Source organism: Aulonocara stuartgranti (assembly GCF_965226115.1).
Source record: "Aulonocara stuartgranti genome assembly, chromosome: 20".
In the NCBI taxonomy this organism is placed as follows: Eukaryota; Metazoa; Chordata; class Actinopteri; order Cichliformes; family Cichlidae; genus Aulonocara; species Aulonocara stuartgranti.
In genome coordinates this window covers 35,340,258-35,355,856 of record NC_138956.1, presented here as the reverse complement: position 1 = coordinate 35,355,856, position 15,599 = coordinate 35,340,258, and the positions used below count along the sequence as shown (strand labels likewise).

The 15,599-nt window shown below is 36.9% G+C and overlaps 1 protein-coding gene across 1 annotated transcript in view; it reads right to left on the bottom strand.

The window, feature by feature from the left end:
• LOC309697817 (suppressor of tumorigenicity 14 protein homolog) overlaps positions 1-14,778 on the bottom strand; it is a 41,421-nt gene extending 26,643 nt beyond the window's left edge. The window contains exon 1 of the mRNA XM_082519994.1: positions 14,655-14,778. The gene's annotated coding sequence lies outside the window, so the exon portion shown is untranslated. The remainder of the gene's footprint in view (positions 1-14,654) is intronic.
• Positions 14,779-15,599: the final 821 nt, after the last annotated feature.

The following is a 15,599-nucleotide window of genomic DNA, read 5'->3' as shown; positions in this document are numbered from 1 at the left end:
AAAGACTATAAGACTGTGCACAGACTATTTCCTGGTGTATAAACAGCTGAGAGGAGGAACCACATGCATCCTTTAAATGCCTGTGCAGTTATATTCGGTTCAATGTTATTCATACAGCACTAAATCTTAACAGTCACCTAAAAGTCCTTTGTACAGAACCTCTAATACAGGCTAGTATGTCCACCTGGTAATACGGTGGATTTTTTATATCAATTTTGCATTCAATAAAGAGGGCCACTGCTATCCATACCAACAGACCTGGATAAATCTGTAATCAGGTCTTTGGAAAACACCTGACCAACTCAAGAAACCAACTGAACTGAAACACACAAAACCTCAGCATCTGAATTCAAGCATTTCACAAAATGTGACGCATATCAGTAAACCACAAACAGTCAAAGTGGAAACACCAGAATAATTTCTAAACAAAGTACAGCATGGAAAGTGAGCAGTACAACACATGCATAAGTGCATGCGGTTTATGAGGGTTTGAGAATGAGCCAGATGATCTGAAAGAAGCTGAGGTCCAAAAAGAGATGCAGATAAGAGACCGCGCACGGCCACTACTCAAGATCAGCTCAGATATTTGCTTCTGACAAAAAACAAAACGTATGAAAAATATAACTAATACTAAAACTAAAAGCAAACTAAAGTCAAATGTTTTTAATAATAAAAACTGAAATGATTCTGGAAACTTACTGAAAGAGAAAAAATAATAAATAAATATGCAAATATAAGAGATAAATGTAATAATGCTACGAAATAATCTTGTGTTTTAAAATGGCTCATTTGATTGAAAGATTTCAATATTTCTTCGTTTGAAGCACAGAACATCCTACTTGTCCATTACTTCTGTCAGTGTGGGAGCAGCACTGCAGAGATCCAGCTACAACCATTCTCATCCAGCAACCACTCGCACCTGGATGTTGTGCGATATAGTTTGCTGTGTTTAATATATCTTCCTACCCACCCTGGAGTAGGAAATTTCAATCATTCTTTGAGTTAAGCAGCAGGCTCTAGTTTGTATATACTGGTCTTGATTGTATATATTTCTGTCTTACTATTTATGTTTTATTCCTGCACAGTTCCCTCGGAGCACCCATAAATTTGTTTTACATGTACAATGAAAATAAAGGGCTACTCTTCTTCCTCATTGTCACAGCAACACTATGCTACTGACATGTGCATTTAAATAGTTTTTGCGTAATAACTATTATAGGCTGATTAGTCATGTGATCAGTGCTACATATGATACTGACAAATACATTCCTTTATTCTATAAAAATACTGCACCTGCATTTATTTAGAGTTTGTGTTCGGTTGGATAGAATTGGGACACGTCTCTGGAAACCATCCAACCTCTCCTGACTACCAGCAATGCAAATTTGTCCTCTGTAGAGCACCTTTCTAAACCTGAATATCTCCCATGCACTGCATACTACAGAATCGCCTCCTTTTGGTATCTACAGAGGACATTTAGGGCTTTCCAATGATACCAAATGTGAAGGGGTGGAGCTTTGGGAACTTTAGTTTTTTCAACATGGCAGCCATCGCTGCAAGCACATTTTATGGGAAGAAGAAAAGTAAGTGCATAAAACTTCTTATTGAGCAATTTTTAGCTATAAATGTTGTTAGCATATTTTAAACAAGTCTCTTAATAACACATTAAAACATAGTATGCTTAATTCTAACTTCATTTTAGTATAGTATTGAAGTGTTTAAAAAATGGCCTCCATAGTGGACATTTGTAGTCATTTCTTCCATTTTGTTCTGTTTTTTTAAATGACCAGAAAAGGAGTCCTTTTTAGAAGCAGAAAGAAACTTATTGCAGTTTGATGAGGGAAACCCAGATCTTGAGTTGTCTGATGAAGAAGATCATAGGGAATAAGCCCCTGAAGAAGAAAGAAGGAGGAGCATCAGGGATGGTACTCAGACCTGAACTTGCTGTCATTAAGTGGTTGGACAGTTGTCATGGCATCCTCTGCCTATGGCAATCAACCTCAGGACAGATGCACAAGATGGTCTAAGAAAAACAAAAGGTTTGTCCATGTGCCAAGTCCACTGGCAATTGCTGAGTACACTACCAATATAGGTGACGTGGACCATATTGAATGTTGAGATTCTACAGGATGGTCTCTCACACTCAGAAATTGACAGTATGTGCAGTTTTCTACTTTTTGATCTGGCAATCACCAACTCGTGGCTTCAGTATAGCAGTGACTTGCAGTTTTGGGGGAAGAAACCACTACAGTTCCTTGAGTTCAAACTTCTCCTTGGTGAAGAGTTGAAGAAAATGTTTGCCATCAAAGTTCATTTTTACACGTTCGGCCTTCCAATGTCCTCTGCAGTGGACGTGTGATATCTAAAAAATGTAAACTTTTTTTTCCCAAAAATTTTTTTCAGTCTTCTAATTACCTTACAAACATTGGGGGATTTAAATTTTTTTTGATTGGACAACATTTTTTTTCCTGGTAGTCAGGATAAAGCAGCTATATTATTAAGAAAGGGTTTATGAATCTGCTGGGATTGAGTCACTGACAAACATTAGAAATATCTGTTTCAACCACAGACTTTAATGACCTGAAAATAATAAAACTACTTTTCTGTAAAAATGTTTCGTTTCAACAAATTTCCCTTTGTCTTTCTTATAGATGACGTTGGTTCTCTGGCTAACCACAAAGTGACTGTAGGTAACTGTGACGTCATTATTTTTTGTTCCAAGTGCCATCTTTTGCCATCATTTGTCCCGGCTCAGGTTCTTCCTCCAGTCAATGTAGAGGAACCACAGAAGTACAAATTTCACTGTGTAAATGTGTCATGAAGGCAGGAAACTGCAGTGTTTTTGATTTGGTATGAACAGTGTTGGAAATCCCGTTTTCTTTCTTTTCTTTCTTTGTAATTAAGCTTCTCTTCCACTTCTGAGAAGCATACTTGTTAAGCGAGTAGTGTGCTGAGAGTGCTTAATGATGTATGTACTCCACAATCTTTGTGCTTGTAGAGAATTTAAACAGTGCCTCACATATGCAACAGTGGAACTTGCTAAAGGAAAAAAATGTTTAATAAATAAATTAATCAAAAGGTGCAAATGTCTGCCGCAACAATAATCAACAAATTAAGATGACAAATTAATTGTAAAAATGTAGCAAGATGTGTGAAACCACGTGTTTTTAAGGTATTAGATAAGGTCAGGGGCGGATCTAGAAGGGTGGCATGGGGTGCCACCCTAGTTTTGCATATGACAGTGTTGTTTGTTAAAATAAGATAGCATTAACACTTTGAGTGCAGTTACAGTTTACAGTGAATCTAAATTCTAAAACTGAATTTATTGCATAGTGTTAGGTTTGTCCTTGTGCTGTTCTCCTCTGTCTTGTGGCGGACAATTTTTTTTACTGGCACAAGTAGTTTGTGGGGCATCTTATTGTGACACCTGATTGTTCTCTCATTTTAGTTTTAGTAGTATTTTTAAATGGTTGTGCCAAATTTTAAAAATGCCAGCTGTATTGGCTGCATTTTCAGATAAAGTTGTATATGTTTACAAAATGTGTGCACAAGTTTTCAAAATGTACAATTTATATTTGCATTTCAAGTAGAGATGGCACGATACCACTTTTTTATGTCCGATACCGATATCATAAATTTGGATATCTGCCGATACCGATATGAATCCGATATAGTGTTTTTTAATCAACAAAACTGTTTTTTAAATATCTTGCTGCATTTTGTATAAGTTCATACTCAAGTTTAAAACAACAACTACACTAAAGCTATTCTGTTATACCTGTATGCAAAAAAAAAATTTCATAGTACAGCAATACTGATCAATCTAATAAACTTAGACCTACACCATCCTCCCTATTCTGGTATTTTAAAGAGTACTTAGCATAAATATTAAGCAACCTAACTAATAGGGTTCCAACTCCCAGCAACAACAAAAATAAATAAATAAAAAATAGGGAACCACCCCTCACGCTCCACCTCATGATGCTTAATCGACGTAATCAACCTTAATTTGATGCAGTGTGAAAAAAAATGCACAGAAATCAATTATTTTTCAAGAAATATTAAATAGATTCAACATCTTTCTTCAACAAAATTGCAGACTGCACAGATGGTACCTTCCCAAAGGAAAAAGTACTATAGCTTACTAGGGTATATATATTAGACTTAATAGTTACTATATACAGTAATTGACTTCTATTCATTTTACATCAAATTAAAACTTTGGGTGTAAGATAATTATTTATTAAAAGCTAGACATTTTAAATGATAATAAGAAAGAAAAGTATGTCTTTGTGCCCCCTTTTCCCTGTTCATGCCCTATCGGCCCCCCTGGCTAAACTTTGCTAGATCCGCCCCTGCACAGTTACCAGCGTCAGCTACGTAGAAAAAGATCCTCGAGTAGAAAGTAATATTAAATAAATTCTAACAACAGCTGATCAAGCTTAAACGTGCTGCTGTTGTTTATCCGCTGGTTTCCTCTTTCTGGTGCAAAGTGGGCCAAAAGCAAACTAGAGACACGGACTCGCGACAGAAAAGCTGATCAGCTGATCGTTAAGCAGTTTCATGATTGAAGTAGCAGCAAGAAGAGGCAGTCGCTCCATATATCGCTTGTTAAGCTTAACGCAGGAATGCTTTACAAACATTCAGAGATGGACTTACACACTTGCTTTACTTCTCTTGGGATAACTTTGTCGGAGATGAAATGCCGGGTTGCTCCAAATGCTATCCAGACCACTGACAGGTCCCGCATGCCACAGCCGCTCTATCACGTGATGCATACTGCTCCGACATGCTAATGTTCTGAGGTGAGTTACAGCGTGTTGCAAGTTTTGTGAGGTGCTTTCATGATATTTAATGGATCGGATTACATTTTTTATTTTTCTCCGATATCCGATCCAGTAATTTAGGTCAGTATCAGACCGATACCGATACGTAATATCGGATAGGTCCATCTCTAATTTCAAGTTATAAAAATTATTTACTCAACATGTCTGTGGTTTTGACAGTAAAAAAATAACTACTAGGATTTTATGTTTTTTGTGTGATTTCAGATCAGTTGTGTTAATACAGTATGTCAATGAAAAAAACAACTAAATTCAGACACAAGAGGTTGAGCTGAAAAGAATGATGCAGGAAAACAAGGCAGGAAAAAAATAAATACAATGAAACAATTTGAGGGTGAAATACAAATGTAAAATCAAAAGGAGTCAAAAATGTCCATTTATATTTTGTTATTTTGTATCTCAGAGGGTTAACCTAACAAAGTTAGTCATGAAAAGTTAGGTTTAGATTTTTGTTCATGACGCTGCAGATTTCTGACATTTTGTGTAAATTTAAGCATGTACAATTTGTTTTTTTTCTAACAAAAACAGTGTGAAACTGAAGTTAGAATTGTGTTTGTAAAGCAACCACCCCATGTTCTGTTGCTTTCTGGATTTTATACTTATTGGGCTACATATTTAGTCATTTATTATATAGGCTATACCAGCGGTCCCCAACCCCCGGGCCTCGGACCGGTACCGGTCTGTGAGTCGTTTGGTACCGGGCCGCGAGAGTTGAGGCTCAGGTGTGAAATGTATAGTTTTCAGGGTTTTTATCGGTTTTCAGCGTTATTTTGTTATCGTTTTTATCGTTTACTCGGTTTTCCTGGGTCTTTTCACGTGTGAATAAATCTTCTTTTTTACGGTACCGGAACTAGTTTTATTTTGTTGTATTTATCCGCGACACCTTAAAGGCTGGTCCGTGAAAATATTGTCGGGCATGAACCGGTCCGTGGCGCGAATAAGGTTGGAGACCGCTGGGCTATACAGTACATAAAATCAAAATTTGCATGTGTTATGTAACTAAAGTGTTTAATTATATGGGCTACAGAAAATAATTCAGTTATAGACTATATTTATATGAAAAACGTGTATACTTACTGTAATTGAATCATTTTAACCATATGCAACCACCTGCATATGTGTTTGAAAAAAAAAGACACCCTATTTGACTTCCCTCATGATGCTGGCACCCTCATGCCACCCTAAGAAAATTTCTCTAGATCCGCCCCTGGATAAGGCATTTAGTCTGTAATGGTGATCCTGGTAACTTAACACAGCTAAATTTCCTGGGAGCAGAAACAGCTGGAAGGTGGCTGCACTGTAAAAAAAAATCTGTCAAATTTACGGTAAAATACCGGCAGCTGTGGTTGCCAGGAATATACCGTGTAAAAAATGTGGAATCTGTAAAAGACAATACGGTATACTGGTTTTGTAACCCTAATTTTTAAGGTAGACAACGTATTATTTTACCAAAATCATGATAGAAAAAACCAAATATATTTGTCAATTATACAGCAATTTAATGTAAAAAATGCAACTTTCCATAGCTTTTTACAGATATTTGCAGTAAAAAAAAGTAATAATATAATAATATTTACAGTAATTTGTTGTTAATTTAACAGTAATAGGATAGACCCTATTATTGTAAATAACTGTAAAAATAACAGAAATATGTTAAACCTTATTAAAACCTTTGACAGTAAAAAACACAGTGAAATTGTATAACAAATTACAGCATTTTATTTTGACCAGATACATTTTACGGTAAATTCCTGGCAACCACAGCTGCCGGTATTTTACCGCTAAAAATACAGTACAATATGAGGAACATAAATGGTTTACCGTACATTTTACATTTGCAACCGCTAAATATAGAAAAATCTAAAGATGCTCATATACAACCAAGGTAGAGAATATTACTGATAAACAATGAGAAAATTTGACATACCATTTGAAAACAGACTAAACATATTATTTTCTCTATTCCTACAAAACAGCATAGATCTTGAGAATACAGCATGTGTCCATATATATGGCTGGTAATCCATGGAGGAATGAATAAACATGAAACAAAATATTACCTGCCCCTGACCTATCAACAGTAATGAGTCACTGGGTCCTGCCTTGGTGAAGGAAAGGACTCGGTGGAGTTTCTAATGCGCATGGTGTTGAAGATACAAGCTCTGCAGGAGTACTTCAATGTCCATCAGGAGTTCACTTTGGACTGGCAGGATCCCCTCTGCAGCAAAAAAAATGGACAAAGTTTGATCAGTGCTTGAGCAAAATGCACAGAAATGAACAAAACGTGCTGCCAAAACCAGATCTAATGATAAATGATTTCTTAAGTGTAAAATATACAGTTCTTAAAGGATAGCTATTGTCAAAATGCAACCTGGGCTGTTTTTTTCAGTTTTTTTTTTTTTTTACTGTAAACGAGACAAACATATATCTAAAAGCATAATTACAACAAACAAGCCGTTTTTGAGATTGACCGTGATTTTGTTTTGTGGTCAATAGCCAGTGAATGGGAATACTAGGGGGCCGGGGCATAAATTTGAGCACATCAAAATCGATACAGTAAAAAAAAAAAAAAAAAAAAAAAAAAAACAGCCCAGGTTGCGTTTTGGCAATAGTTATACTTTAAATCTACTTATGTAAAAGTTATACATAGACAACGCAGCCCTAATCACAATCATAATTTGTTGGAAAACGTATTTAAGTTTCGTATTGATTTATCATAGAACTTGAAGTTAATGGCTGAATGCATGGTGATGAGACCTATCATTCAATCTACATTTTATAGCGTATGAAACTGCTCACCTGGACATGAACCTGAGCTCGGCTGATTAAGATTAGTGTCTCCTGTCCATCTTTCTTTAGCAAAACTTGAATAATACCACTGCTTACCTCTTATTGAATCTTTGGGTGCAGACTTAATTGAAGAGCCTCGTATAAACAGGCAGGGTGTGATGTTTAGGGAAACCAAAGAATACAGCCGCCATCATTTCTGCCAGAAGACTCATTGGGTGCAACGAAGCTTTCATTGTGGACTGGCTAGATACCTTCTGCATTCAGAAGGAAAACAAGAAGGGCATACACCATAAACAATAATAACTGACAAAAATAATGAGACAAGAAATTAAAGTAACAAAATAAGTGCAAATCAAGTTTCCCTGTGTTACAGTGTAGCTGAATGTTTTTCAACAATTTGATTTACGGTAAAACACATACCAAATATTTCCAGCCAAGGTTTGTTTCAATCTTCAGCATTTTTTTCCTGCCATTGTCTTGAAACTGTTTCATCTGTCTCTCTCATTTGATGCTGTTTACAAAAACAAAACAGCAATATTGTAAAGGGAAAAAGGAAAATTAATTTAATGGAAAAAAAAAAGATTATGACCTGAAATCTCACCATTTCCTGAGAGTCACAGGTCCTTTGAGTATCCTTATGGTTTCTGCTCAAATTCAGTGTCTGAAAAGGGCAGGAACAAAACAAACCTTTTTAATCATAATAAAGACAAAATAAGATTTAGAGACAGACGACAAAGAAATGTGTAAAATATCTTCTTGAATCTGTTTACTTTACTAACCTTGAAAGAGACTCTTGGGTCTTAGCTGTGCCACCACCCTTAAACCTTAAAACAGATGGAGACGATATGCTGGCCTGGCTTGAAATTTCCATATTTGGTGCTGTAAAACAATATCACAAACAATAGATTAATTGTACTTTTTGGACCTTGGCCAAAGCATAATAGAAAAAACAGAAAGTCCTTCATGGCTATTGTGCAATGAAATCATAATACTTACTGGTTTGTTTCTCAGATGTCTCCACTCCTAATGATTGTAGTGCCTCCAGTACAATTTCAAGGATTGAGGCAGACAGGTCCGGCAGCACCTTAGTAATGGAACTCCTTATGCTGCCCCCCATTTCCAAGATGTCTGATAAAAGAATGTGAATAAAGGTCAATTTACACCAAGTGGTACCTTTGGTCTTAAAATATGAAGCTGATCTTGCTTGATACTACACTTTTATACAGTGTTTCGTAAGTACCAAACTAACAGCACCATTATTGTGACAGCACACTGTGTTTCAGTGGAACCATTTGGTACCCATACTTCATGTAAGATGTTAATGGATAGAAATCAATTAAGTCAATGGGTTTTGACCAAAAAAATCATTTTATTTAAAACAGCTTACTATCACTTATGTCACACAGAACATCAGCAGGAGGCTCAGTAGAGGGCTCTTCTGATTTCTGCCACAGATCAGACTCTAGCAGACATCTCAAAGTCTCTCTTAAAGGCACATAATAGGCAAACCTATCTTTTCTGTTTTCATCTCTCCCTAAAAATATTTTCTTTGGTTCCGCATAGTTGAAGGCTTTTTTAAAGATCTGAGCTCTGGAGTGCACTGTCCTCAATGGCCCGGTATGACATGCAGAAAAAAGATCATAGCTTTTGACAGACTCACAGACTTTGTTGATGTCCTCCTCTGATAATGATGTGTCATCTTTTAACAGTGATGCAAGTTTACCCAAACTGTATGTCTGTCCCAACTCATGCATGTTCTGCATTTCCTCTACAATGTTCTGTATGGTTGAAGCAGGCAGTAGAAACTGACCCTGCAATTTTAAGTAGAATAGTGAAACGTTTCTCAGAAAAAGATCACAGAATTCAGGGGGCATTTCCATGTTATCTTCATGTGTAATAGACTGTGCAGCAGGCTTGGAAATCAAGGGTACAAAGTCATCTGATGTGGTTGGAACAGATGATGATTGACATGCAGACTCTCTATATAAATCACCAATGCTGCTGTCTGAAAACTCTGTGTTTACGTGACATGTGAGCAGTAAAAGATGATTTAACTCTAAAGGTATTTGTGCATCCTCTTACTGGACAAGTGACCACGTGTCCTTCCACAATATGGCTCTTCAGATGAGCTATTAACTCTTTAGAGTTCTGACACTGACGTTCACACATCGCCATTGCACATGTAAACGAAGAAACCACCACCACCACACCAGTGACATGGGTGGGGGCAGTGTCTTCGGTAAAAATGAGCCTTAAACGCGCCATACCTGGTGTATGTCTGCTTGCAGCCTGCTTCAATACACCGAAAGAAACAACGTGGCTCATTCCGATGCAGTTTACAATGAAGCACGTAGCCCCTTGATGACTGAACTACCTTACCACAGAAATTACACGTTAACATAACTCCATGTACTTTGGTAATTCCTCCCTAGCGAATTAAGCACGCCATATACAGAAACTAATCCAGAGCAATGCTTCCCTCGCAACAGTAATGCTAACTCAACTCACAAATGCTAACTAAATTCACAACCTCACTCATAAAAAACGAACTGCTAAAATTATCTATAAACGCTGGGCTGGTGGATTTTTATAACAGAGATAACTTGAAGTTGCATGTACTCACCTCACCTCGAACTAATTGTAAGCTGCCAGGATGTCTACAAATTCCGAAGATGCTGTGGTCCAAGCAGCAATAAATGGCGCTAATATACGAGTTCAAAACTGTGTCCGTTAGCGAAGCCAACTTGAGTCTCCTGCATGAAAAAAAGAGCGGTTGGCACACAGCTCAGCAGCGCGCCGCGCTATTGGTCATTTTCAGGTGACGTCATCCCGCAATGTAACGTCGCTCTTTGTTTCTTTAGGAGGTTCGAATTTGATCAGAAGTCACGTCTGCAGACCGCTGCAGCCACGTCTTACCTTGCTTCCCCTTTTTTTGGTGAAATGGTTCGCTCATACTGCACAATGTTGCTACCAGATTTTTTTTCTCTGCAATTCGAACGTAAAACGTCTGTACACAGTTTACCAGCAGTTTAGCTACCAATCAACAGCGATCACACAAATTCAAAATTTAAGGCCGACCCACTTAAGGTGGTCTGATAATATGGCGTGAAACACAACAACATAAAGTTGTTTTAAAATAATAATTAAAAAAGATTATTGAAATCAATTTTATTCACAACCATAAACTTTATTTTTAACATCTTCTTTTGCTGTTGATTTTTTTTATCAGAAGGTTAACAATGATATACTGCAGGCCTAACTTTTAATCTGTATATCAGTATCTGAATTTTAAAATAAAAAAATATTATCAGTTTTATTGTCTTTCACTGCTGATATTTGCTTTTTTTTTAATGGTATGTACTGGTTGTATTATTACGGTGGACCCTAATTTTTTAACATCTTGTTTCTGTAAAAATGAATGTTTTTGTTTGCTTAAAAATCTACAGCTTTATACTGTGAATTCCAATGTGCACAACCCCAAAAGATGTAGTTTTACTCAAATAATACCATAAAATCTAAGTTTTTCAGACATTTTCAACATTACAATATGTAATTGTAAAATGTATGCATATTTATTTGTTTTCACAGAAAATATTTATAATTTCAACATTTTATTACAGTAAAAAACAAAGTTTTATCCAGTCTCACAATTAACGGTTATTCAATCTATTTAATACAGTAAAAGGAAGTTTTTGATTTTACGCTCCATTACCGTTGGAATTTGACGGTGTTTTGCTGTATATTTTACTGACTTTTTTTACAGTGTGTGAGTGGGAGAAGCGCTGTAAACGGTGAAATTTCTCAGAACGTCTGTTTTTTTAATTGAAAATTTACCTGAATGTAACGTGGGACAATGTTCCCTCAGTGCTCCCCTGTTAGCTGGGTAGTGTTCTGTATTAGGAAGTGTTTCAATCCTTTTGCACATTGACGTGGAAAGCCTTGATTAGAGAGGATGCCCACTCCTGCTGTGTGGTTTAATCAAACAGGGAAGTTGAGCAGGTGCCGGTTACACCATTTTCAGGGTAGCATGTATGAAACATCCCATAACTGACTGAATTTAGAAAGTTTAATGCGTTTTGTAATATTTACATTGATACTCTAGATATTGGCAGTTGACCGTGGTGCTCAAACCTTTTAATTCAGCTACTATTGTTGTTTGTTTTTTTAATAATATATTATCCTCATTTTTAAATCAAGGCGTAGGCCTGTTTTGTGATATTCATGGCTTCTAGACTTCAGGAAGTCATCGACTGAAAATGATATTCATCCAAGTATTAAAAACAATGCTTATATTTAAAAACTATGTTTGTTAATTTTGTTACTCTGTTTATAAAAATGGTTGTTATTCCTTATAATTTACTAAGAACTTGTATTTATTAAAAGCTTTTGAATTTAAGCTTATTTTTACTTTAATCACATCTTAACTGCTTCATTTAAAATCTGCTGAGGTGGTGTACAGAGGCAAAACTACAAAATTAGTGTCTTAATTCAACACATTATGAGCCTTCCTGTATACACGTAGGAACTGTTTCATAAAAGATTCTAAATACAGGCATGTCAAAAAAGCCAATAATTTCGGCTTTTTTATATTTTTTACAGCATTTTAAATGTACAATAAACAAAGCAGGAAAGTATTATACAGTAAACCAGAGTTAACATAATTTAGTATAAATCTGTCATACAAAAAATTATGAGCCAGGAGTAATTACTGCACTAAATTACACTTCGTTTTATACCTGTAGCAATTTATTTGAATAGAACATGCTGCTCGCCTTAATTGGATGTCCGAATTTAGGATTTGAGGGAATGAAGGCATGCATGGTGCAGAGGCTCACAAAGCTTTTGTTTGAAACTTACATACAGTTCATATTTTCTGCCTATACACAATATTGCACAGTTTAGGTCAATTCTGACCTGTGCCAAGAATTCCCTCATAAGTATCTATAGCAAATTTAGGACTGTGGATACATTTAGAACAAGCTATCTGACATTATTAAAAGGATGTTAATGTGAGTCCTTAATGTTTCAGAGGAGGGAACGTCTATCTTTTAGAATTTACAACACTTGTTATTGGAAAAAGACCACATCAAGTCCTGTTTTACTAAAGACATGACAACATAGCAGCCACAATGATTTAAATATATTTTTATCAAAAATGAAAAGTGGCATGAACGTTCTGAACCTCTCACTGCTGTATCGTCAAAAACATCCTATTACTTTCCATTTATAACAATAAATATAAGTTCAGTATTAATTAACACTTTGAAAACTAGTTTGTGCTTTCAAATCACAAACTGGGGGAGGGGGGCAAATGGCTGCTCGGCGGTCGTCATAATTTCCCCCTGTTGAATGGTCTAGTTTTAATCTCAGAATGAGCTACATTGTGGGTGATTGTCCATGCAGGTGAAACTTTAATATACTCATTTGTATATATAGCATAAATACAGAATATTTCTCTAGCTTTACTGCCCACTCAGAGCAGTTTTAACAATACCTTCATGAAGCTCTTTTATGTTTATGCTTCTAGAACATTTTACAGCCAAAGCTGATTTAGAATCACTAGTTTAACTAGTAACCTTGTTAATATGAGGCAGCGGTGCTAACTAGGGGTGGGTTTTTATAATCGATTCATCGATTAAAATCGATTCTGGCTTGGATAACGTAAAATCGATTCATTAAAATCCTGAATCGATTTTTTAATATAAATTTATTTTGTCCGAAATGCCAGAATCTCTGGTGACATCTCACAAAATTTCAAGAACCACCAAACAGTAAATGAGAGCAGGTACAGGGATTCTGCACATAGACTTAAACACACAGCGCGACCCGCGGATCAGAATCAGTTAGATGTCGCCTTTCTCACAGTCGGGGCTGAAAGCCGACAGCTCGCTGATCCGGGTCCGCGCTTTGTGTTCACGCCCCTTATGCGCTGATTCTAAAGCTGTTAGTTTGATCTCTCTCCAAACAATATTGACCGAATCAGCAGCTAAAGAAGATCCAAACGCTTCACATAAACATCGTCATGAATTCACTCTTTTACTGTTTTGCTTCCATTGCGATGCGCAGCTCTCTCTCTCTCCCTCTCTCCCTCCCCCCCCCCCTCTCTCGAACAGTTTCGCTTTCTTCATTATTCGCTTGCTTGTTACGCACAAGTCTACCGTTGTTTACAGCGCTGTCGGCCGCTGTTTTTTTCCCTTTTACATTCTTCCGAAAAGAAAACCTCATTTCTGCTGTTCAATACTGAACAAATTTAAACTTTTTAATATTATTCAAAATGCAAAATGCTTAGCCGTGTGTCTAATAAAACCGCTGTAACGTCAGAGGCAATGTTCATTAATTAATGGTTTTCTTTCGTTTTTGATGTACTGCAGAATATTTTTATAAAATCCCAGGCAAGGAAAACCACCTTCATGTTTTTCTGTGTTTTATCTTCAGCTACTTTGACACAAAGGCATCTGCTGTGATGCTCACACCTTGGATAAAGTCTTGAGAGTGTCAGCTTCCTTTTTATAGATACAAAAATATGTAAATGTTCTGATCTGAATTATACTTCTGACTGTCAAAATTTCCCAGATTTAAATCGAATCGAATCGAATCGAATTAAATCGAATCATGGATCGAATCGATTTGGGACCTTGTGAATCGGAATTGAATCGATTCTAGAAATCAGTGACGATACCCAGCCCTAGTGCTAACCACTGCACCACCATAACACCTTTTTTTCAAATCTTGTGCCTGTTGACCTCTGTAGCGCTTCAGTTTCATTTGTGCACCATATACTGTTTTACTGTTTTGACACATCATTCAAAGACCAACAGGTACATTAGAACCATCAGTCAAAGGTACAAGAGGCACCAAGTCATGAAAATACTTTAAAGGTAACTGTACCATTCAGAGAGAGTCAGAATAGATTGCTGAAGAACATTAGCAGGTTTAATCATGTTAAACATCAGATTAGTTGACTGCATGTACAAAATGAATATAATTGTATGCATTGAGACAAAAACATCAACAACTCACCTTTGACTTATTTTACAGCTCAGAGGTGTTTGTGTGGCTGACAGGTGTAGATGTAGCTCCTTGTTTTAGAAAACTTCAGCAGATGTTTAAAACTCTGCACATATGGCAGGTTGTAATCTACAGAACTAAGTCACTTTGATCCTGATACATCTGAACCAACAGGAAACCAAGTCTTTCTTCGGGGTGTGACTTCAGTTGACACATTCTCACCACCCACCACTGCTAGAGTGTAAAAAACTAACAAACAAAAAAAACAAAACACGAAACATGAATCGTAGTGAGATGTGCATTCATTTACTGTTGTCTGTAGTACTGGTGTGAGACTTAAGACTTGGTGTTCATGTTTGGTGTGGAAGAGAGAAAATAAAAATAACTACATGAAGGGAGAAAGAAACAAATCAATGCAAATATCAGTGAAACCGTCCAGATACAGTAAAGTCTGATCCAAAATGCTGCAGCAAGAGTCCTGACAGGGACCACAGAGAGAGAGCATATATCCCATATGTGGGCGACCGTGGCTCAGGGGGTTGGGAAGCGCATCTGTAACCGGAAGGTTACAGATGCGCTTCCCAACAGAGGCTCTCTGTCCTGGTCGTTGTGTCCTTGGGCAAGACACTTTACCCTACCGCCTACTGGCGGGCCGAAAGGGGCCGCTTCTGTCAGTCTGCCCCAGGGTAGCTGTGGCTACAACCGTAGCTTTCCTCCACCAGTGTAAATGCGAGAGTGAATGAATAGTGGAATTGTAAAGCGCTTTGGGTGCCTTGAAAAGCGCTGTATAAATCCAATCCATTATTATATCTCCTGTATTATCTTGTTGAACTTGTTGTTCCTAGAGTATTTAAAAGTAGAGTGGGAGGGAGAGCCTTCAGTTTTCAGGCCCCTCTTCTGTGGAACCAGCTTCCAGTTTGGATTCGGGAGACCTTGGATCTCTACATTTAAAATTAG